Source organism: Choloepus didactylus, chromosome 8 (assembly GCF_015220235.1).
Source record: "Choloepus didactylus isolate mChoDid1 chromosome 8, mChoDid1.pri, whole genome shotgun sequence".
NCBI lineage: Eukaryota > Metazoa > Chordata > Mammalia > Pilosa > Megalonychidae > Choloepus > Choloepus didactylus.
In genome coordinates this window covers 109149986-109169123 of record NC_051314.1, presented here as the reverse complement: position 1 = coordinate 109169123, position 19138 = coordinate 109149986, and the positions used below count along the sequence as shown (strand labels likewise).

General features: G+C 32.1%; 1 protein-coding gene across 13 annotated transcripts in view; it reads right to left on the bottom strand.

Annotated features, from left to right (window-relative positions):
- The window catches only part of SOX5 (SRY-box transcription factor 5), a 1020679-nt gene that overhangs the window by 381810 nt on the left and 619731 nt on the right, over window positions 1-19138 (bottom strand). The gene's annotated exons all lie outside the window — the stretch shown is intronic.

The following is a 19138-nucleotide window of genomic DNA, read 5'->3' as shown; positions in this document are numbered from 1 at the left end:
AAAATACAGTTATCCTCCCGACAATGATCTTTAAGCATCATTCTCTAGCTAATAAAAGTAGTTAGCAGTAGACATGAAGTAAAAATGTTGACCCTTAAAAATCAGGAACCAAAAAGAAGATTCTCTATCATCATTGTTTTAATTTCTATTCCTACTACTATATAGTCAGTTCATAATTAACTGTTACTAACTTATGGCAAATGAATATAATTATTAAAATAACAGTAAAATAGAAATTATAGTAAACGAATTGATGTGTATGATAACTTTTAAAAAATATCTAAAAAAAAAACAAAAACATAGAAAAGTTCAACATAAAATATATAGTAATATTGCAAACAGATGTAAGAATTCATTGGAACAACTGGCAGAGAATTTTTTATTAAATGACAGAGCTCTTTAGACAACAATGCCATTTTCCATAAGAAATGGATTACTCCCACATTAAAATTTATAAAACCAATTAACATTAAACTACCTTACATTGTGGACATAAACTAAAGTATATTGGACCATAATATAAATGAAAAAGAAAAAACAAAAACAAAACTATAAGTTAAACTGTTAAAAAACGAAAAGCTAATGTCACTTTGTTTATCTCCAACCTTTATTTTTTTTCCCTTAATAAAAAAAAATGTTTAAATTCTGCACTGTGAGCTGAATAATATTTAATAGCAAATTAAATTCAGGGGTTGGTCCATTTCTGAGCATTTAACAAAACATATCCAATATAGGAGCTGAATAATATTTAATAGCAAATTAAATTCAGGGGTTGGTCCATTTCTGAGCATTTAACAAAACATATCCAATATAGGAGCTGAATAATATTTAATAGCAAATTAAATTCTGGGGTTGGTCCATTTCTGAGCATTTGACAAAACATATCCAATATAGGAACTGTGATCTCGAACATTTTAGCTGTTAAAATTATGTAAGCCTATTGTGAAAGAAAAAAAAAAAAAAATAAGGAAAACTTCCCTAAAAAAGGTGAATTCCAACTAGTCATAAATAAGGTCACACCAAAGAATATAATTAAATAGAATATATTAGAATAAGTATAATCTTTACTTTTCCACTGTAACAATTTTTATTTTTTATGAACATACATGTTTTCAACTGAGGATATCTAATAACTTTGAAAAAATTTTACTACTACTATTTTTTTGAGACCTAACATAACCTGACAACATGTATTGAATCAACAGAAAATATGATATTTGGAAATTTTGCAGTTAAGAAAAAATTGAAGGTTTATCAGACTCCATCAATGAGCAGGGTAATAACAACTTAACAGTTTAATCAAATTAAATCATTCTTCAGTGTTTCCATTTAATAAAAGGGGACAATTAGCAGGCTGCTCAAAGCCAACGCTTCCCTAGAATTTCTCCACTCATCCTTATTCTGACCACACAACCTCTCTTTTCAATTCAAAAATGCATTTTAGAGCTCCCTTTCTCACCCCTCACAAACCCTAGTGGAATGAAGGGCATTAAATATAAGTAAACAACCAATAAATGTAACTATGTTACTGAGGCATGTGGGGAGGAGGGCAACAAGCAGAGAAAATGGCTAAGTTGTTCACATTGGTAAAGCAGACTTTGTTCCATAAACTTTCCAAGAACAAGGTAGAATGCTTCATTTTTAATTCATTGAAACCCATTTAAAATTTACCTGAACACAGCAATTTGGCTAGGTTATTTTTTGCTCTCCAAAAATACCATTTTTATTAACACACCAAGGAAATATAAAAATACGCTTAGTTTGATATTCCAAGTGATGTTTTGAAGAGTAGACACAAGTAAACCCATGAAAGAAAGCTCTGTGGCTATTTGTAGGGGAAGGAGGATGAAAGTGGAAGGAAATTTGCAACATTGGATCTTGACATAACTACATTGAAAAAAATATTAAGGGAAATGGGTTGTTCAGTGTGAATGTGATGGTGTTATCAGGACTTTGCGCAAGTTGAATCTTCTAAAAATATGGGCAACAATTATAAGCTACTTATCATAAAACCACAGTTCTGAGTTGTCCTTGAGTCATCTATTTTAATCTCCAAAACAATCCTATGAGGTAGGCACAGTTCTTTTCTACATTCCACAAATGAGGAAAGTGAGGCAGGCACAGAGAAGTTAAACAATTTGTCCAAGGGAACTCATCTTGTATATGACGGAACCAGACTTGTAAACTAGGGAATCTTGTAAACTCTGGGGCCCACACTCAAGACCCCCATGCCTAGGAACACATTACCATTCTCCACCTTCACTTCTCATTCCCTCCTCAAAAGGCCCTCCCTATCACACAGACCAGGATTAAGTTCCCTTTTGTTCTCCCATACACCTTGTAATCACCTACTCACAGTATTTGCCTTTATTTACTGCAATGCTTGCTTAATGTCCATTTCCACTATTCAGACTATAAACTTGATGAGGACAAGAACTATACATGTCATGCTCATTACTGAATCTCCAGCAGACAGCAGAGTCTAGCATGTGCAAGGTATTCAATAAATATTTGATGAGTGAATGCACACACATTCTACTGCTGCTCGATAAACCTGTTCTTACTAATTCCAAGTACCACTCATAAATCTCTACTAGCAACCGCAAATAATGACAATTCACAACAACAATAATACAATAATAATAGATAATATTTATTCAGTGTTTACTATATTCCAGGCACCATTCTAAGTACTTTACATACACTGTTTACTTAACAGCCACAAAACAAAACAAAACAAATTTTACATAAAAGGAAAATAAAATTCAGAAAGGGTAAGAAATTAGCGATATATCACACAGTTGTTGAAAGGTAGAGTCGGGATATGAATATAGGCATCCAACTCCAGAGCCTGTATTGTTCAGTACATGTAAGTAGAGGGAATTTCCAAACTGATAAATTCTCCATTTAGAGAGGCATGGCATAAAACAGTGAGAGTAGAGAATTGGAAAATGTTGGTAATAGAAAGGGTGTCCACTCTGTAGCTTCCTGACATGCATTTATTTAATTGTAGGGTACTACATGTAAAACAGATAGGCGGTGCTTGCTTCTAAATTTCTTTCAAATTAACAAATACTTTGGAAAATTAAGTAACCTTATCTTGGATTTTCAAATTGTAAGAATGGTGAATAAAATATTAGCAAAAGAATTGAATCTGCTTTGATTGCGGTAGTCGACATTTAGAACTTTTTCATATTGAGCAAACATTGGAATAACAAGTACGAATTCCAATTGAACAAAGTATAGTTTTCAGTGCCACTCTACTATATAGACTTTGTAACCAATATTCTTAGATTATTACCTGCAAAAACTTATTTTGGTATTTATGGTCACCTTCAGAGTAGATTTTATACATAAGTTTTGATGGTGTCCTGGGTTAAGCAAGGCCTGTTTTCTCAACTAGTATAAAACAGCTTTATGCAAGACAAATCACCAAGGCTCAGCTTTCTGATCAAAGATTAAGTACCTTAAATTTCCATGCCAAAAGAAGGAGGAGGAGGGGAAGAGGAATGGGGAATGGGAAGGGAAAGAAGGAGGAAGAGGAGGAGGAGGAGGAGGAGGAGAGCTCCATGAATTTGGTATACCAAATCTGAAATTGTTGGGTACCCACTTCTGAGAGAGGTCTCTACCTGAATAATTGTAACAATTTTTAGATGACCATGATGATTTTGGTAATAGGAAATGCAAAACCAAAAATTTTGGGCTGATGACTTAGATTTGACATCAAGATTCTTAAATACCTAAAATGCTGTCGGAAAGTACAGTTCTAAAATAGCTATGCCAAAATCAAAACTATCAGTTTTGAAGGCAAGTTTTGGTTTGCAAATGGAAAAAAAGTTGTACTTTTTAATGGAATTCTCCTATTCAAAAAGTGATAAACTGTAAAATGCTTTTTATGCTTAGCTCGTTCCTGCATTTACTCCACCCCCCCGACTTCTTTATTCACATGTGTACATTTCTTCCTGCCAAACACGTTATTCATATAATAAGCTTTCACTAAATATTATTAAAAGATGGGACTATTTCTGTGTCTATACCACTCTAAATGCAGATATGCTACAAAATCAAAAGGACACATATAAAATTACTTTATCTGCTAGCTCAATTATTTTAGTTAACTTGGGATAGCATTTAAAGTCGATTCAATCAGGATGGCCCAATGAAGTGCAGTATTACTTAACATATGCAGAAACTGCATTTATTTACCAGATGAAGATAACTCCTGCTACGCAGCACTATATCAAATTCTAGGGTCTTCGGGATGTTCCTCAGGTATTTGATCTGATCCAAAGCGGTTTCTTAAGGAAAATTCTTGCTTTGACTCTACGTACTCCTAGCCTACAGTCAATTTAAGGACAGAGGTGGGAGTGCCTTCAGTCTAGGCAAGAATACAACTCAGTCAAGAACTGATTGTTCCTCATCTCTTAGCAACAGCTTGGATATAACAACTGTTATTTAAAGGAGATAGTTTAAGGTCCATGTTAGCCTTTTCTTAGATCTGTCTACATCCTTTCACCAGAAATCTACATACCTGGCAAACATTAGCTGAGTCACTTAAAATGCCCTCCTTCCCCTAGTTAGCTATCATTCAGTATTCTTTCTCTTGTCTCTGCTAAAAATGGCAATGTGAAGAATACCTCTGAATCTTCTGCCGTACTTCTAATGAGGACAATTTAAGGATTCATAAGATAAATTTCTCCCATCAGGGACCCCCAAAACAACTGTGATTACTGATAAAATGGTGAGCTTGCTTTATCAGAAAATGATAAACATAAATCTCATTATGGCTGTCTGGTAACTCAAGAGTTATTCAAGATTAGAAAGAGTTCTCTCACCCCACACACATATACATATATAATCTATATGACATGCATAATATATGTATAATATATTTTTAAAATAAATAATATATCGATGTAGTATAATATTTATGTAATAACATACATATTATATATGCATAATATGTAATATATAAATGATTTTGTGTTGTAGATATTTTATGTTAAATATTTCTAAATCATTTTGGGAAGTAGTTGGAGTCCTAATAAATCCTATATAAACCATTGGCTTCAACATTATTTACTGAAAATTTGATATTTATATATTAGTATGCAGTCCATCATCTGCTGTATTATGTAGAGTATTCTTAGAACTCTTTTTAACTGAGAATGATTAAAATATATTAAAAGAATAATGTACATTTTGTGAGTATGCTTAATTACATACGATTCCTTACTTAAGCAGTTAAATGACCTAAAAGATGGGAATTACTACAATTCCCATTTCACAGATGAAGAAATTAAGGCATGGAGAGTTTACATAAATTACAAAGATCACATAACTAATAAATGACAGAGTTACAACATAAAAACCTAAGCAGTGTGACTCCAAAGTTCACCCATAACTAAGAAGTTATACGACCTCTCCTTACTAAGCAATCAAGAAATCGAAGAAAGTATCAGAAGCCTTAGCCACATCTACACATGGAACAACACTTAAAAGACTAATACTTAAAACACAAATCTACGGACCACTTCACACTATACTGAAGCACATTAATCTAATAATAAATTTGAAAAATCCAGTGGACTAACACTACAAGGTTCATTTCAATTCCCAAATGTCTTATTTCTCTCAGGAACTCGTAGTCTTTTTTTACCCGTCACATCATTTTATTACTATACTTCTGATAAGAGTTTTCTACTCAAAATTCCCCCATATCCCCTCCTGCTAACCCCAAAAATCATTAGGTCACAACTACAAATTAGATCAAAAGATTAATGTCAAGTTAATTAAACCTTTACTTGCCAATTCATCAGAAAGTTTTCCATATTAATTTTACCATGTAAGATGTGAACACACATATATAAAAATTACTATAGTATAAAGAGGCTTTCTGCCCACTAAGACAGCAAAAACTGATCAGATAAACATTCTGAACAAAGATATTGCCTGTCTGTAAATATATTTTAATAGTGGCACACTGGGTAGGATTTAAAAAAGAGATATTTGAGAAATTTTACTGAGATATACTTCTTCCAATAAGGAATTTCCATTTATAATGTTAACTAGAAATTGGTATTTCTCAAAACAATTCTAAATAGTCTTTACGAAGAAATCCTTTACATAGCGTCCAGGCAGTCTGGATAGCCACTACCTAGCATATCACCTTCAAATATCAGACTAGTACACTAAAAACATGAATAAATCAAGTCACTCAGGGATGAGAAGCTGGAACTTAATGTCACAATCAATTACATGGCATGTATAGTGCTTGCATTTTTAATATTTATCCAGCAACTAAAATAATCCCTGATATAGTAGGCATTTAAAATATATTTGATAAATGAATAAAGAAATTTCTTCCACTAACATAAATAACAGATTATTACGTTCTAGAGCAATACTACAATGTGTTGGTTAAGAGTGATGGTTTTGTTGCTATACTGCCTGGATTTATATCCCGGTTCTGCCACTTATTACCAGTGAGAAAATAGGCAACTCTCTCTTTCTCTTTCTATGTTTATTTTCTTCATTTGTGAAACAGAAATTAAAAAATAAGATTCTTGTGAGGATCGAGTAAACCAATGAATGAAACCACTTTTAACAGGATCTGGCACATAGTTAAGTATATGCTGAATGTTAACTCTATCTTCTGTCTCTATAAATTTACCTCAAAGAGAGTTTGGATCACATCTTGTCGGTTATACCTTGTGGGATATGAAGGCTAAAGATAATACCACCCAATCACAAACTTCTTTAAAATCAAATGAAGAACTTACTGACACATATGGTGGCATTTCAAGAAGTAAACATAATTGCCCCTTTGAAACAGATATTCTCTAAAATAATCTATACAGGACTTAAGTGAATGTTTTCCTTTCCACTGTTGCTCTGTGGAAGTTGGAGAACCTGATTATTCATAGGGTAAATAATATAAACATTTGTGTAATTCAGTGTTACTACTAGGGCTTTTAAAAAAAGTGTCAGAACTTCACCTTCTTCTAGAAGAAAGCTAAAAAGGAAGACAGTTAATAGAACCTAGGTCTTCCGGACTTATTGCTACCCTACCAAGCTGTGAAGTAATAGAATTTAGATGAAGTTAGAGATTTAATTTTCCTCCCTTTGCAGAAATGTATATAGCAGTACTGTCCAATAAAAATATATGAACCCCAAATATGAATCACACAACTAATTTTAAATCTTTTAGTTGCCACATTAAAAAATTAAAAGAAACAGGTGAAAATAATTTTGAGAATATATTTTATTTAACCTAATATATCCAAAATATTATCACTGACATTTAGTAAATATTTTTAGAAATTAGTAGCATATTTTACATTTGTTTTTTCGAACTAAGTCTTCGAAATCCAGTGTGTATTTTGTACAGGACAGTAGTTCCGTGTGTTTACATTTCAAGTCCCCAATAGTGACTTGTAGTTTGTGGCTACCATACTGGCCAGCACAGATATAAAGGGATTCTGAATATTTTTTTACTAACGAATATACTCCTTCCTCAAGAGCTAAAAAGGTCTCAACACATCTTCTGCAAACAAGACAACCTAGGCAAATCAGTAAGCAAAACATTCTTATAGCCCACGTTTCCTAATATTTAAAGGTACAACAAAATACAATAGGTTAAATTTTTACTTTGCCAAAAATTGAGTGCCTACTATGTGTTAAGTAACAGTCTACAATAAAGCTTACCGAATACTCTGCAAGCTTAAAAGCTTCTAGCATATACTATTTGCCAATATTCTTTTATTGAACATTTTGGGATTTCTCTCTCACCTTTAGATAAAGGAAATGGGTCAAATAATTAGATTTTGTCTATAATTTACTATAGATAGGATGGTTTTCCCTTACTGAATTAATGATGAAACAGCACTGGTTTGGTTTAATACTATAAATTCAGAACAAATGGGAAAGCATTAAATTCAGAAGTGCTTCTGGACCATTAACTTCCATGCTGATTTGACATGCACCATAGTACTCAGACAACAGATCCAGGAAAATAACCTATCCCTAAAGCAAACAGTTCTTTATCTCATAACCATCTGGGGTTCTTGTCCTAAAGTCCACTTGCTTAGGGTTGTCTGATATATTTTAATAGCCTGAGGAATAGCAGTATGTGCTACTTTATTAGTGAAACCCATTTTGCAAGGATAAGACTGACATAGAAGAGATTATGGAGGGAAAAAAAATTTGGCTGAGGCCCTTGTTTTCATTATGCAGCTCAGGAAAATCATTGGTTATACAAGCTTTCAAAACCCTATGGTTTTTCTAAGGTACCAATAAAAGTGATACTATTCATAACGTGGACAGTGGTCTCTTTCATATATAGCCTATAGTCGCAAACTTACATGCCAAGCAGATGGTTGAAATCTGTTTTGTATAAAATGTGCATTTTTCTTCCCCCAACTGTGTTCTTTGTATTCATATGCAGCCTAGGTTTTAGCCATCAAAACACGGGCACTATGTCGATCATTAGCAGCATTTCAGACAACTGGCAACTAAGGTATTCACTGTTCTCCACAAAATGTTCAGCTAATATTTCCCAGATGTATAATTAAGGCAAAAGATCATCTTCTTAAATTGGTATCAGCACTTTGGATGGCTTCTGGCTTTCAACAGATTATATCAGTGGAAAACAATTTTATATCAAAAATAAGGGCTCTGTTTCTTGGGTGATTTCATTTGCCTGTTTTACAGCTGCACATAAAAAGAAATCTATATATTTTCCCACAAGCTTCATCTACAATCTACAGAATATGTAGCTAATGGAAAAACCTCCCTTTTTTCTCTTACCAGTGAAAATCTATAATGTATTGTATTTGTATATATAGCAGTATCTTCAAGTTATTTAATATTTTTTAATTTTCAAAATATTTGCACAAATAATTCCTAAAGAAGCAATAGATACCATGTGACCTTTCTTTATTTACCGTAACAGAAAATCATTCTTGTTGATGCTGTTGTTCAATAATGTTATCTATAAAATAATTTATTTTTGTGATCACGCAAAATTAAATGAATTTTAATTTGCACAGGTTAAAGCACAGGAATAGGTCAAATCAACAAATTCATTATCTAAATATGTGATATACTGAGACTTGCATTAGTATTTAATATTTCCTACATAGAGACAAAAAGAGAAGTGTTTTGATATTTAGTTATTAGTGGTAAGAAGTCAAGAGAAAACTATAGCTATACTGCTGCAATTTAAGTACAAATTACTGGGATCAATAATCCACAGTACATTTATGACAATTATAGTTATATTAACTACAAAATTAAAAATAATTAAATCTATTATAGGCATTTTACAAGCTAAAATGATTTTCAAATATCAGACTAGTATACCAAAAACAAAAATACAAAAATGTTTATTCAAGTGCTAACCATTTTACATTTACAGAAAATTAATCCTACTTTTAAAATTTTGAATTCAGTAGCTTTCATTCTTTGATTCAGAGATAAATTTTTGTAAGTTAAGCCTATTCATTGGCATCAGGGGATAGATAATTCCATACCATTTTTAAAGCCCATTTTATGGATGCATGGCTGACACCCAAATAATTTAACTGACATATATCACAAAGTTTTAATTCTTGATTTAGAAACTGTAGGAACATATGCCAACTCTGTATATCAATAAATGCTGGATTATAAAATATATTAGCAGTAAGTTGCCCAACTGGATGATTTCCAGATTTTCTTTCTGGTTTAACAGTAGGGTATTTTCACATTTTCCTTTAGTCCTAGTTCTACATGTAGTTCTGGTTCAATAAGTTGTTTTTTGTTTTTTGTTTTTCTTCCATACAACCTTTATATCAGTAGCAGAAGAATAAGAAAATAACACCCATTCTTTCTTCCTAAATTAAAAATGCCAGGAATAGAATTAAAAATTCTACATTATAATTATTAAACAAAGAATTAATTCTAACATCAAACCAATTCCTATATTATCCAAATATTTGAATCTATATTTAAAACTTTTAACTCATTTGTATGAGGATTTCATAACATATTCATATTTTAAAAGTATAGATCATACGGAAGGTCCTTGAGCATGTAGCAAAAGCTTATGTTGCTGAAGACATAACTACACTCTTTTTTTCAAACGCTGTGTTAAAGAAACAGCATGAAATCTGCCGAATATAACATCTAAAGGGTAAGTGAAGTTTGTCCTCTCAAATAATAATAGCTTTTAAAGCCATCTATCATTGTTTGTTGCTCTATTCTCTTGTCTCATAGGGTTTAACATTTCTTTTCTTAAAATTTCCAACTGGCCACTAATGGATAACAGGTTGGCCAGTCTGATGCTAAAGCTAATAATAGCCTAATTTATTTTGAGAAATACTTGAAGTTTTTCTTTGGACTACCTGTTTGTAATCTTCATTAATCTTGCCACTTTCCAGCCCCATATTTTATTTATTCATGGAAAGACAAATAATACTGTCCATAGTTCCTTTGTGGTCCTAATGCTCTACTGTCTAATGTTTTCTATTTTTTTTCCTTTTATTTTATACTTAACAGATTTTCAGCTCTTCGACATAAAGTATCACTCTTATGCTTTTCATTTTCCCCCACAGCTAAGTAATTCATATATAATTTATTTTTCAAAATACGTGTAATCATTGAGGATGGTGATCTGATGCACTGGAGAGTTTTAAAAATATCGAATGTGAATCTTATCTTTTGAAACACTTCAAATCAAATAGCTCATAACAAGCCTTGGGCACTTAATGCTAAGTAAGAATTATATATAGTACTTAGATTGAAAACTCCTAAGATATACTATGGCTCCTTGTCCTTGTACACCACCACCGGACTGATACGTAAACTGAGAAGTAAGTCAACATGTAAAGGCTGGTTATTTGAGTTACTCGGTCTCTAAATAGCTGCTTAAAAGCAAAAATTCTGACCAGAATAAGGGGCTTGGATTTTTCAAATTTGGTTCAAAGTGATTTTTTAGAGTTGGGAGATATGAGAAATTAACCAGTCCATCTTCTGATTTTACATATGCATGCACTGAGACCCAAAGAGGTCTCAGTTCATAAAGAACTCAAACTTGAGATCTTATTTATACCCAATATGAGATCACTCAATAACACTGTCTACTATGTTATACTTCCAAAAAAAAAAAAAAAAACTCAGTGAAGATACTGACAAGTGTAAATACAAAAAGTGGGCATTATTTTATTCTTTAGGAGAAATACTCAAAATCCCCATAAAAACTAAAAACAGTTCATTTAAAACATATGCCTTAGGCCTATAGCATACAACTTTCACATGAACTCACGTGACCCACAATCTCAAATATCCCCAAATGTTACTCAAGCATGCCCTGGTTTGACCAACCTCTTGAATTCAAAAGTTTGACTGAATAAATGCACCACAATACCACCTTCAGGTTTTTTAGGCCGGAATACTATTATATGTCCCTGTAGCCCACACCATAGGATTCCCTGCTGCAAATGAGAAAAGTGGGAATGGATGTTGATTTTATTTTTATACAATATTTCTTCCTTTCAAGACTTTCTTCTCAAAACTGCAGTCTTACTGGGAGTTGGTAGGATTTGTTCAAAATATCAATCATTCTATGTGACACAGTTTCTTTTGAATTTCTAGATTTTGTATGTGTATCTGGGTATAACCATTACATTCCCCAAAATAAATCCTTCACTTAACTGTTAAGACTCCTAATTATTGTTTAATTTACTTATAAAAGTCTATATTCTGCTCCTTCACTTTGATTCTTCAAATTGCCATCAGGATCTTTTAGATAATGCTTTTTTCTCTAGATGAATACTTTTAAAGCATTATCCCTAAACTATTTATAGGTCAAATTAGATCCATTTATTTTTATAATAAAGCTAAGATTTTTAGAAACAATTTCATTACTGATATTTATATCCCATAATCCTTAGGACTTTAAAATCAGTACCTGTACTTCTATTTGCCAAATTCTAGTCATGTTTAAGGAAAGGAGGGAAATGGAAGTTCTTCCCTCAGTAGTAGCATTCAAAAGTTCTCCTTTGTGTTTCAATGCCTAGGTGTTCAGTTTGACTAATGGCACTCTGAATGTTACATAAAAGTTTTCTTCATGTCCTGAGGATGCTGTGAGAGAAATGACAATCTGAAACTGATATTGTACATTCAGTTATCACTCATTCAAGGTCAAAGTTAAATTGATGAATGAACCAGAAATTGAATAGTACCACCAGTTCATTCCTTTTTCTTCTAAATCATGGGGATGCTATACATTAAAGAATTTTCAACACAGATCTCAATAGTGCAGGTGAGAAGGAAGGAAGGAATTATTAAAGTTAATTTTGCATGCCATCTTCCTGTAAACTGTTTTCACACATATTATGAAACTCAATAACAAATAAAAAGAGGAATAGACAAAGGGATATCAGGAAGAGAAAAAAGAAGTCTTTGGACTTTGTAAACTATTGCCCAGAAAATTCTAATCCAGGGTAAATTACCAAAAGGAAGAACTGTATGCAAATCAATAATACCTTGATTTGATCATCTTAACTTTACAATTAGAATAAAAACGTTTTAGAACTTTGTCAAACAACCTGTATTATTTCTGAAGGAAAAATTAATATCACAAATAAATACTATTCTTTCATTTTGTATTCTCTTATGTGAAGGTGTATTTCTCATTTTCAATTTCTGTGTCTGTTTTTCATCAGGATGCTTTTTTATTAGAAAAATATAAAATGGTTTAAAATGGCATGCCAACAGATAATTTGTAAAAATTCCAAAGAGCAGTTCTACAACAACCTGTCCTCTTGGTATCTTGATCCTAATTAATATAAAACCAGAAAACAAAGCCAAACTCAGTAATAAAGTAAATCACAACATTTTAAATTAAATTTGATTAAAATGTGCCAAGAAAAAAATGATTTGGGTTTGTTTGTTAGATTAAGAAATTAACAACATGGCAAAGCAGATTAACCCTTTCTCTTCTTTTCCTAATAATGTTCTTGAAGTCCTAACGGAGAGGACATGTCAATTATGAGAATACTACTCAGTGTCCCAACTTAGTAACTCTAAAACTTCCAATATCAAAATCATACAATGTTTTGATGCTGTTATTTTTATTTTGGAACCTGTATAATGAATTTAGTTTCTTCATATTACATCTATTCACAAGGCATCTGCTTCTTAGGTTTCAATCTGGCAGAAATGTTTGGGATAGGTAGGGAAAGCAGGTATAACATAGAACATAATGAAACCCTATGCATCACTACAATGAGGATTATTAAACTGGAGCTACACATACATTTTTACGAAAAATCATATCTTCTGTTTTTTAACATTTTCTTTTCTAAAACACATTCTCTCAAAGATGTGAAGAGCAGAAATAGAAACGCCGTTACATATGAAAGTTTCTACGGATTTGCTGCCAGCAGCTTTTCTTTATAGTGTTACTCTTACCTACAGTATGTGTTGGCACTGGCAGGTAGCCCTGATTCGTTAGTAGCCAAATTATTTTTGTCCCTGAAGTACGAGAAATCTCCACAGCACATGAATGAGACACGGTTTACTAGTTTACACACATCTTTATAACTCCAAGAAACCAACACTCATTCACAAATGCTTTCATTTCAGCAAAGAGAAGGGCCACAGAACACCACACATAGCCACTTTAAATTCCTGGTCCCCATTCTCTATGAGAAGGTGAAGAGAAAAAAATCTTTTCGACTTCAATAAAGAACTTTGGTCCTTCATGCAAAAAAAATAAATTGCTCTCCACTCATCACAGTCCACATTTCATTTAAGTCAAAATATTTCAGCACAAGGCATTAACAAAAAACATCGTTTAGCAATAAACCTAAATGTCTCCAGATAAAAATTCATCATGACAGCATAGTAGGTTTAGGGTATGTGTTTCATAGTAAATAGCATCCTCATATTGCATGATCACCAGCAACATTTTTACACTGCTGTACCACCGTCACTAAGTGATAGAGAAAAATAGTAAGAAGAAATAAGCAACACTTAGGAATAAACACCTGAAGAAGTGATGATTCAGCCACAGCAAAGGAATCTCTGAATTTTAAGGCAAGGCAAAAGTAAATGAATGAACACTAAAGAGCCAAGAGACTGAAACGTTACTTAGATAAAAGGAAGAGAGATTTGAAATCCAAGTTCGGTTTTGAATTGATTTAAAGGTTCGACACTGACTTCAAATATCTATGACTATCCTTCTGTCATGTTTTAGGGGCAAAAAGTCCTTAAACTACCTTGTAATAGATTAATTACGTTCAAGCTGGGTGACAAAAGGGCATAAGGACCCGAAAATGATACAAAAGAAAAAGAAAAAGCATGTTAAAAGTTTATCAACAAACCTGGGTAATTCTCATGAAGTACAGATTAAGGTTCAGTGGTTCCAAACTGGCAGCATTCAAGTTGGGTTCATATTTGGGTTTTTTGTTTTGTTTGTTTTTTTAAACCACCTGTCCTAAAACGACATTGTTTATGCTAATTATCTTTGTTTATGCCACAATTCTGTTTGTTTACTACATTATTTTAAAATACCATATCCTTATAAACAGTTCTCACCAGAATTCTTCTAAATCTTGTTTCGGTCTGGTCCTTCTCGGCAGCCCACTGAGCAGAAAGCAGCTCTACAATGAAGGCGCAAGAGCTGGTAACAACTTTGAGGCTCTGACTCCTCAGGCTGGCAAAGGCAGGGAGCACTGCTGAGGTTTTACTCTCAGGCTCCAAGGGAAAAGAATACTGAATGTGGAGAAATGTAACACCCCCCCTATTGGACAAGCAGAACCATACGCCACAGTATCTCCAGAGGAGATGCATGAACTCTTAACTAGTAAATAGAGAATAATGTTTAAGGGAAGGAAGAACAGCTTCCAAGCTGCAAGAGAATACACAGGAGTCAGAAAGGACAAAAATGGTCTTCTGAAACATTATCAGTTTCTGATTAAAATGACCATGAGGAATTCTCCTAAAGTATGCCCAAATAAACAGTTTACTTAAGCAGAATAGTTTCAATCTTTAAAATATATCTTTCTTCTGAAATATCACTTGATCATGTTCATCTAATTTTATATTTACTATGAATGATGAGGCCATCAATCAATAAAAAGTAAGAAGGAAATAATGAAGGAAAGAAGAAAGACTTTGCTATGCTGTAGTACAATTCTTGTACAACAAAATTTTTCCATTAGGAAGAAGATATTTTGTTCTTTGGTTACATCCTTGAACATCTTTAATTACCTGATTGCCATCTGAGCCAAAGACCTGGCATATTGGAACTAAATGTGCATTAATAGAAGAGAAAAACCCAGATTGTTTTATTTCCCACACTGGTGGTTAACCTCATTAAAATCATAAACAAATAACAAATTATGGAAGAAAAGAAAAATCCACCAGCTTTACCTAGCTAACCTACAAAAAGGGAGGGGTTCAACCTACATAATGCACATCTGCATTATACAATATACTCATTAGATGACTGAAAAACTGATAGTTGAAAGAGCGGGCAATAAAAATCAGACTTTACCCATGAAGGTAATTTTGATTCCTAAATGCATTATGAATTTAATCCATTTGAAATAGCTTGCAACTCCATGAAGGAGTAATGTGCTTAAGAAAGAGAACAGGGCTTATTATTTGTTTCTCATGTATGACGCATATACAGATTTTAGTTAAGAGTGCCCTAAGAACAAGTAAATACTTTATCATATGTTTCTTATATTTGGGAAATATAAGATAAGACTGTGCCAACATGAGAAGTAATCGTAATGTTCACACATTTCTATTTCTATCAAACTTGCTAAACCCTGAGCAGTATACAATGCCACCTGACATTTAACCCTTAATTGTTCTTTGTAATTAGTCTGGTCTGCCAAGGCTTCAGGACAGAACTCCAGCGTAAGTGTGACAGAAGTGTGATCTATCCACTGCTTCATGCAAGCTGCATTCCAAACCAATATCCTAGCTCAGGTAACTTGTGAATTATTGAAATGGCAATTAAAATCTATAATCAGTTGCAGATACTTTTCCTCTATAAAGTAGGAATAAATGAAAAATAAATAAAAGGAATAAAGGCAGATATTGGAACTTCCTGAAAACATAATATGGAACTTACAGTTTTACTGTTGTCATTAAGTGACAGAATGTGAACACATAACTTTCCTTTGACTCACACTTACAGGTTACCTACTAACCTGATTGTACTCATCACTCATTAAGTACAGTAGTTTAAAAAGAATTTTCTAGTTAAGCTTTATAAATTTATCTAGTTATGAATATTTTATTACTATGGTCAAACTTTAAGTAACTAAAGTTCACTAATGTCAGAGAGATGATATTCCCATAACTCAATGGAAGTAATTTTTCATGTCAATTTTGCAAATTAATTTTTCATAGTACCTGATGTATATAGCTTTCTTTAGAAAATCACTTTGAAAGTTTTCTAATGAGAAAAAAAAAAAAAAAACTGTATGACCCACAAATAACTTTGAGGGGGAATATAAAATAAATAGTAAGCAAGGTTTTACTCTTTTAGTTGTTCACTTCAACATCTAGAAAATAGTTTGTTTTCCTCGCCCATTTTGAGAGAAGCAATCAAATAATTGATGCTAAACACTTAATCTGCTTTATTCCACTACATTTGATCTCAACATTTTTTTTTCCCCTAGACATTAGCAGAAATGCCTTCTTAAGCAATCATTGTACAGGTGCTTTTTAAGTAAATCTCTAACATCAACCAGGTAGAAAGTGCAACAGGTAACTTATTCAGAAAACAATTACATTACAATCAAATAGGACAAATATAAATATAAAAGAAACAGAACATAATATTATTGATAGACTATCAGAAATTGCATACTTTTCATTCATCAGAATCAAAACAATATTGAAATTTAAGACAATTGTTTTAAAATATTTCCATTCTAGGAATTATCAAGAAATAGGTGGTATTCTCAAAGGAAAAAAAACCTTTGTCACATACACAATTCTTCATTACTTACATTCAGTTATAAATAAATTCAGTGATTTTTAAAAAATTAGGAGAGTTCAAATGTTCATCCTAATAATGACACTATTACTAACACTGAGATTATGTTGCCAGTTAGGTTTCCTCTAAATATTACAATGTAACAGATTTTTCTTACAAATTCTTTAGAACATACTTTGCCTATTTGCCTCCCACCTGAGAGTATACGCATTTCATTAATCATAATCAGTTATGAAGGGGATGCTTTAAAATAAAAATAAAGTATTTCAACTTAACTTCTAAGAATCACAGTTCAATTTACTCCACCTCCTTGACATTTTTTATCAGACAATGAGATTGTTACTACTTCTAAATGACTTAACAACTGTTAGTTAGTCTGACAGTATTGAATATGTTCCTTTCTGGGGCTGATGATGCACAAATCTAAATCTAAATTTTGCTCCTGATTATTTAAGTTTTGAATATTCCTTAAAGTTTAGAATAGTCTACAGGTTCGGAAGAACAAAAAAAGAGGCAATTAGAAAAAAAATCACATAAAACTTCTACACTGCTGAACCCCAAGCAACTTTATTACATCCTCTAGAGCAAAGTTCAATATTACATAAAGGAATTAAGAAATTTTTTCAGACTTTTAAGTTTGAGTGCAAAAACCATCTTTAGAAGATGAGCAAATAGAATAAAAATTAACACTCAATAAAAATGACCTAACTACACAATGAAAGTTGCAAACAGTTCAAAAGGAAAAAAAAAAAAAAAAGAAGACGAAAAAGAAAAAAAATGCTGATTACATATGATAGTATAATTACATTATATACCTCCTTTGGTACATGTAAGTATCCAATACTGAATCTGCATGATATACTTTATGTGGATGACTATAGATACACTCACCCATATAAATTCAATGTAAACAAATAGTAATGATTTGTATGTATTACCAGTTACAACCACAGGGGAAATTATTAAGAAATTTTATATCATATGACATTTTTCAAAATCATTTTAGCTACTAATATTTCCCAATATGCTGTCCATACTAACAACCCTATTGATTATTGATTGCTTATTTAATTAGCCAGTTAGAAAAGCATGCCTCTGGATGACAAAAATGGAATTCTCACCAGAAAGGTGAGAAAAGGTGAGAAAAAAAGGAAGAGATTTGAGCATCAAAACGGGAAGGGAAAAGTTTAGTTTAAAAATAGATAATTGAAAAAGTGCAATAAAGATCACAGCACGGAAGCTTGACTATATAGAGAAATAGCCTACAGTCTATTATATGTAACTACCTTTTTATAAGAACAATCTGGTAACAGGCTTAAAAATCACAGAGTTTTATTTTCAAAAAGTATAATTAGGGTTAAAGAAGCTTATCATTTAGGTACTACTCTGAACATCCTAGAAAACTTACTGTGTTAAATTAGCAAATTGTGACATCAGGCAAAAGCATGTTCCAGTCTAAATAACTTTAACCTCTACATGGTAAATAAGGCTATATTTCTAAATAAAAGATAACTAATTAAAAAAATTAATATTTAACACCTTGAAAAAAATTCAAAATTGTTAAGCATTCTCAATCATTCAATGAGCTTATCTAGTGAGGGTGTACCTTAATTCAAACAAAAAATAAAAAAGAGGAAAAAAAGAAAACATATATATATATATGTTTTTATATATGGCTATTTTACTTTCATCCCTGACCTCATATTGGCTTCTCTAAAATATGACCACATTCAACCATCATTTTATTCTCCATACTCTTTCTCTTTCATTGCTTCACTTCTAGAATGTTTTAATCTTTGTCCTTTCTTTTTTCGTCTTTTCATATCAAATTCAGTCGTTTGAGCGATGAACAGCTTGACTTAGCATATTTTTAACCAGCTGGTCTAGCACCTAGCTTGCATTGCATACTCAGATACAACAAATGTTTATACAGAAGGTAGCTTTCATGAAAATGAAAAAAAAAAAAAAAGCCTGGGTATCATGCATCCTGGCTTTTTTTAGCTTTTTTTTTTTAATCACCATACAGAATGCAAAGTTTGAATTTTTTAATGGCAAACAAAATTCTATTTATAGTTCACAAAACTGAACTTATGCTGGGATAAGAACTCAAATTTTAAAATTGCAATGTGTACT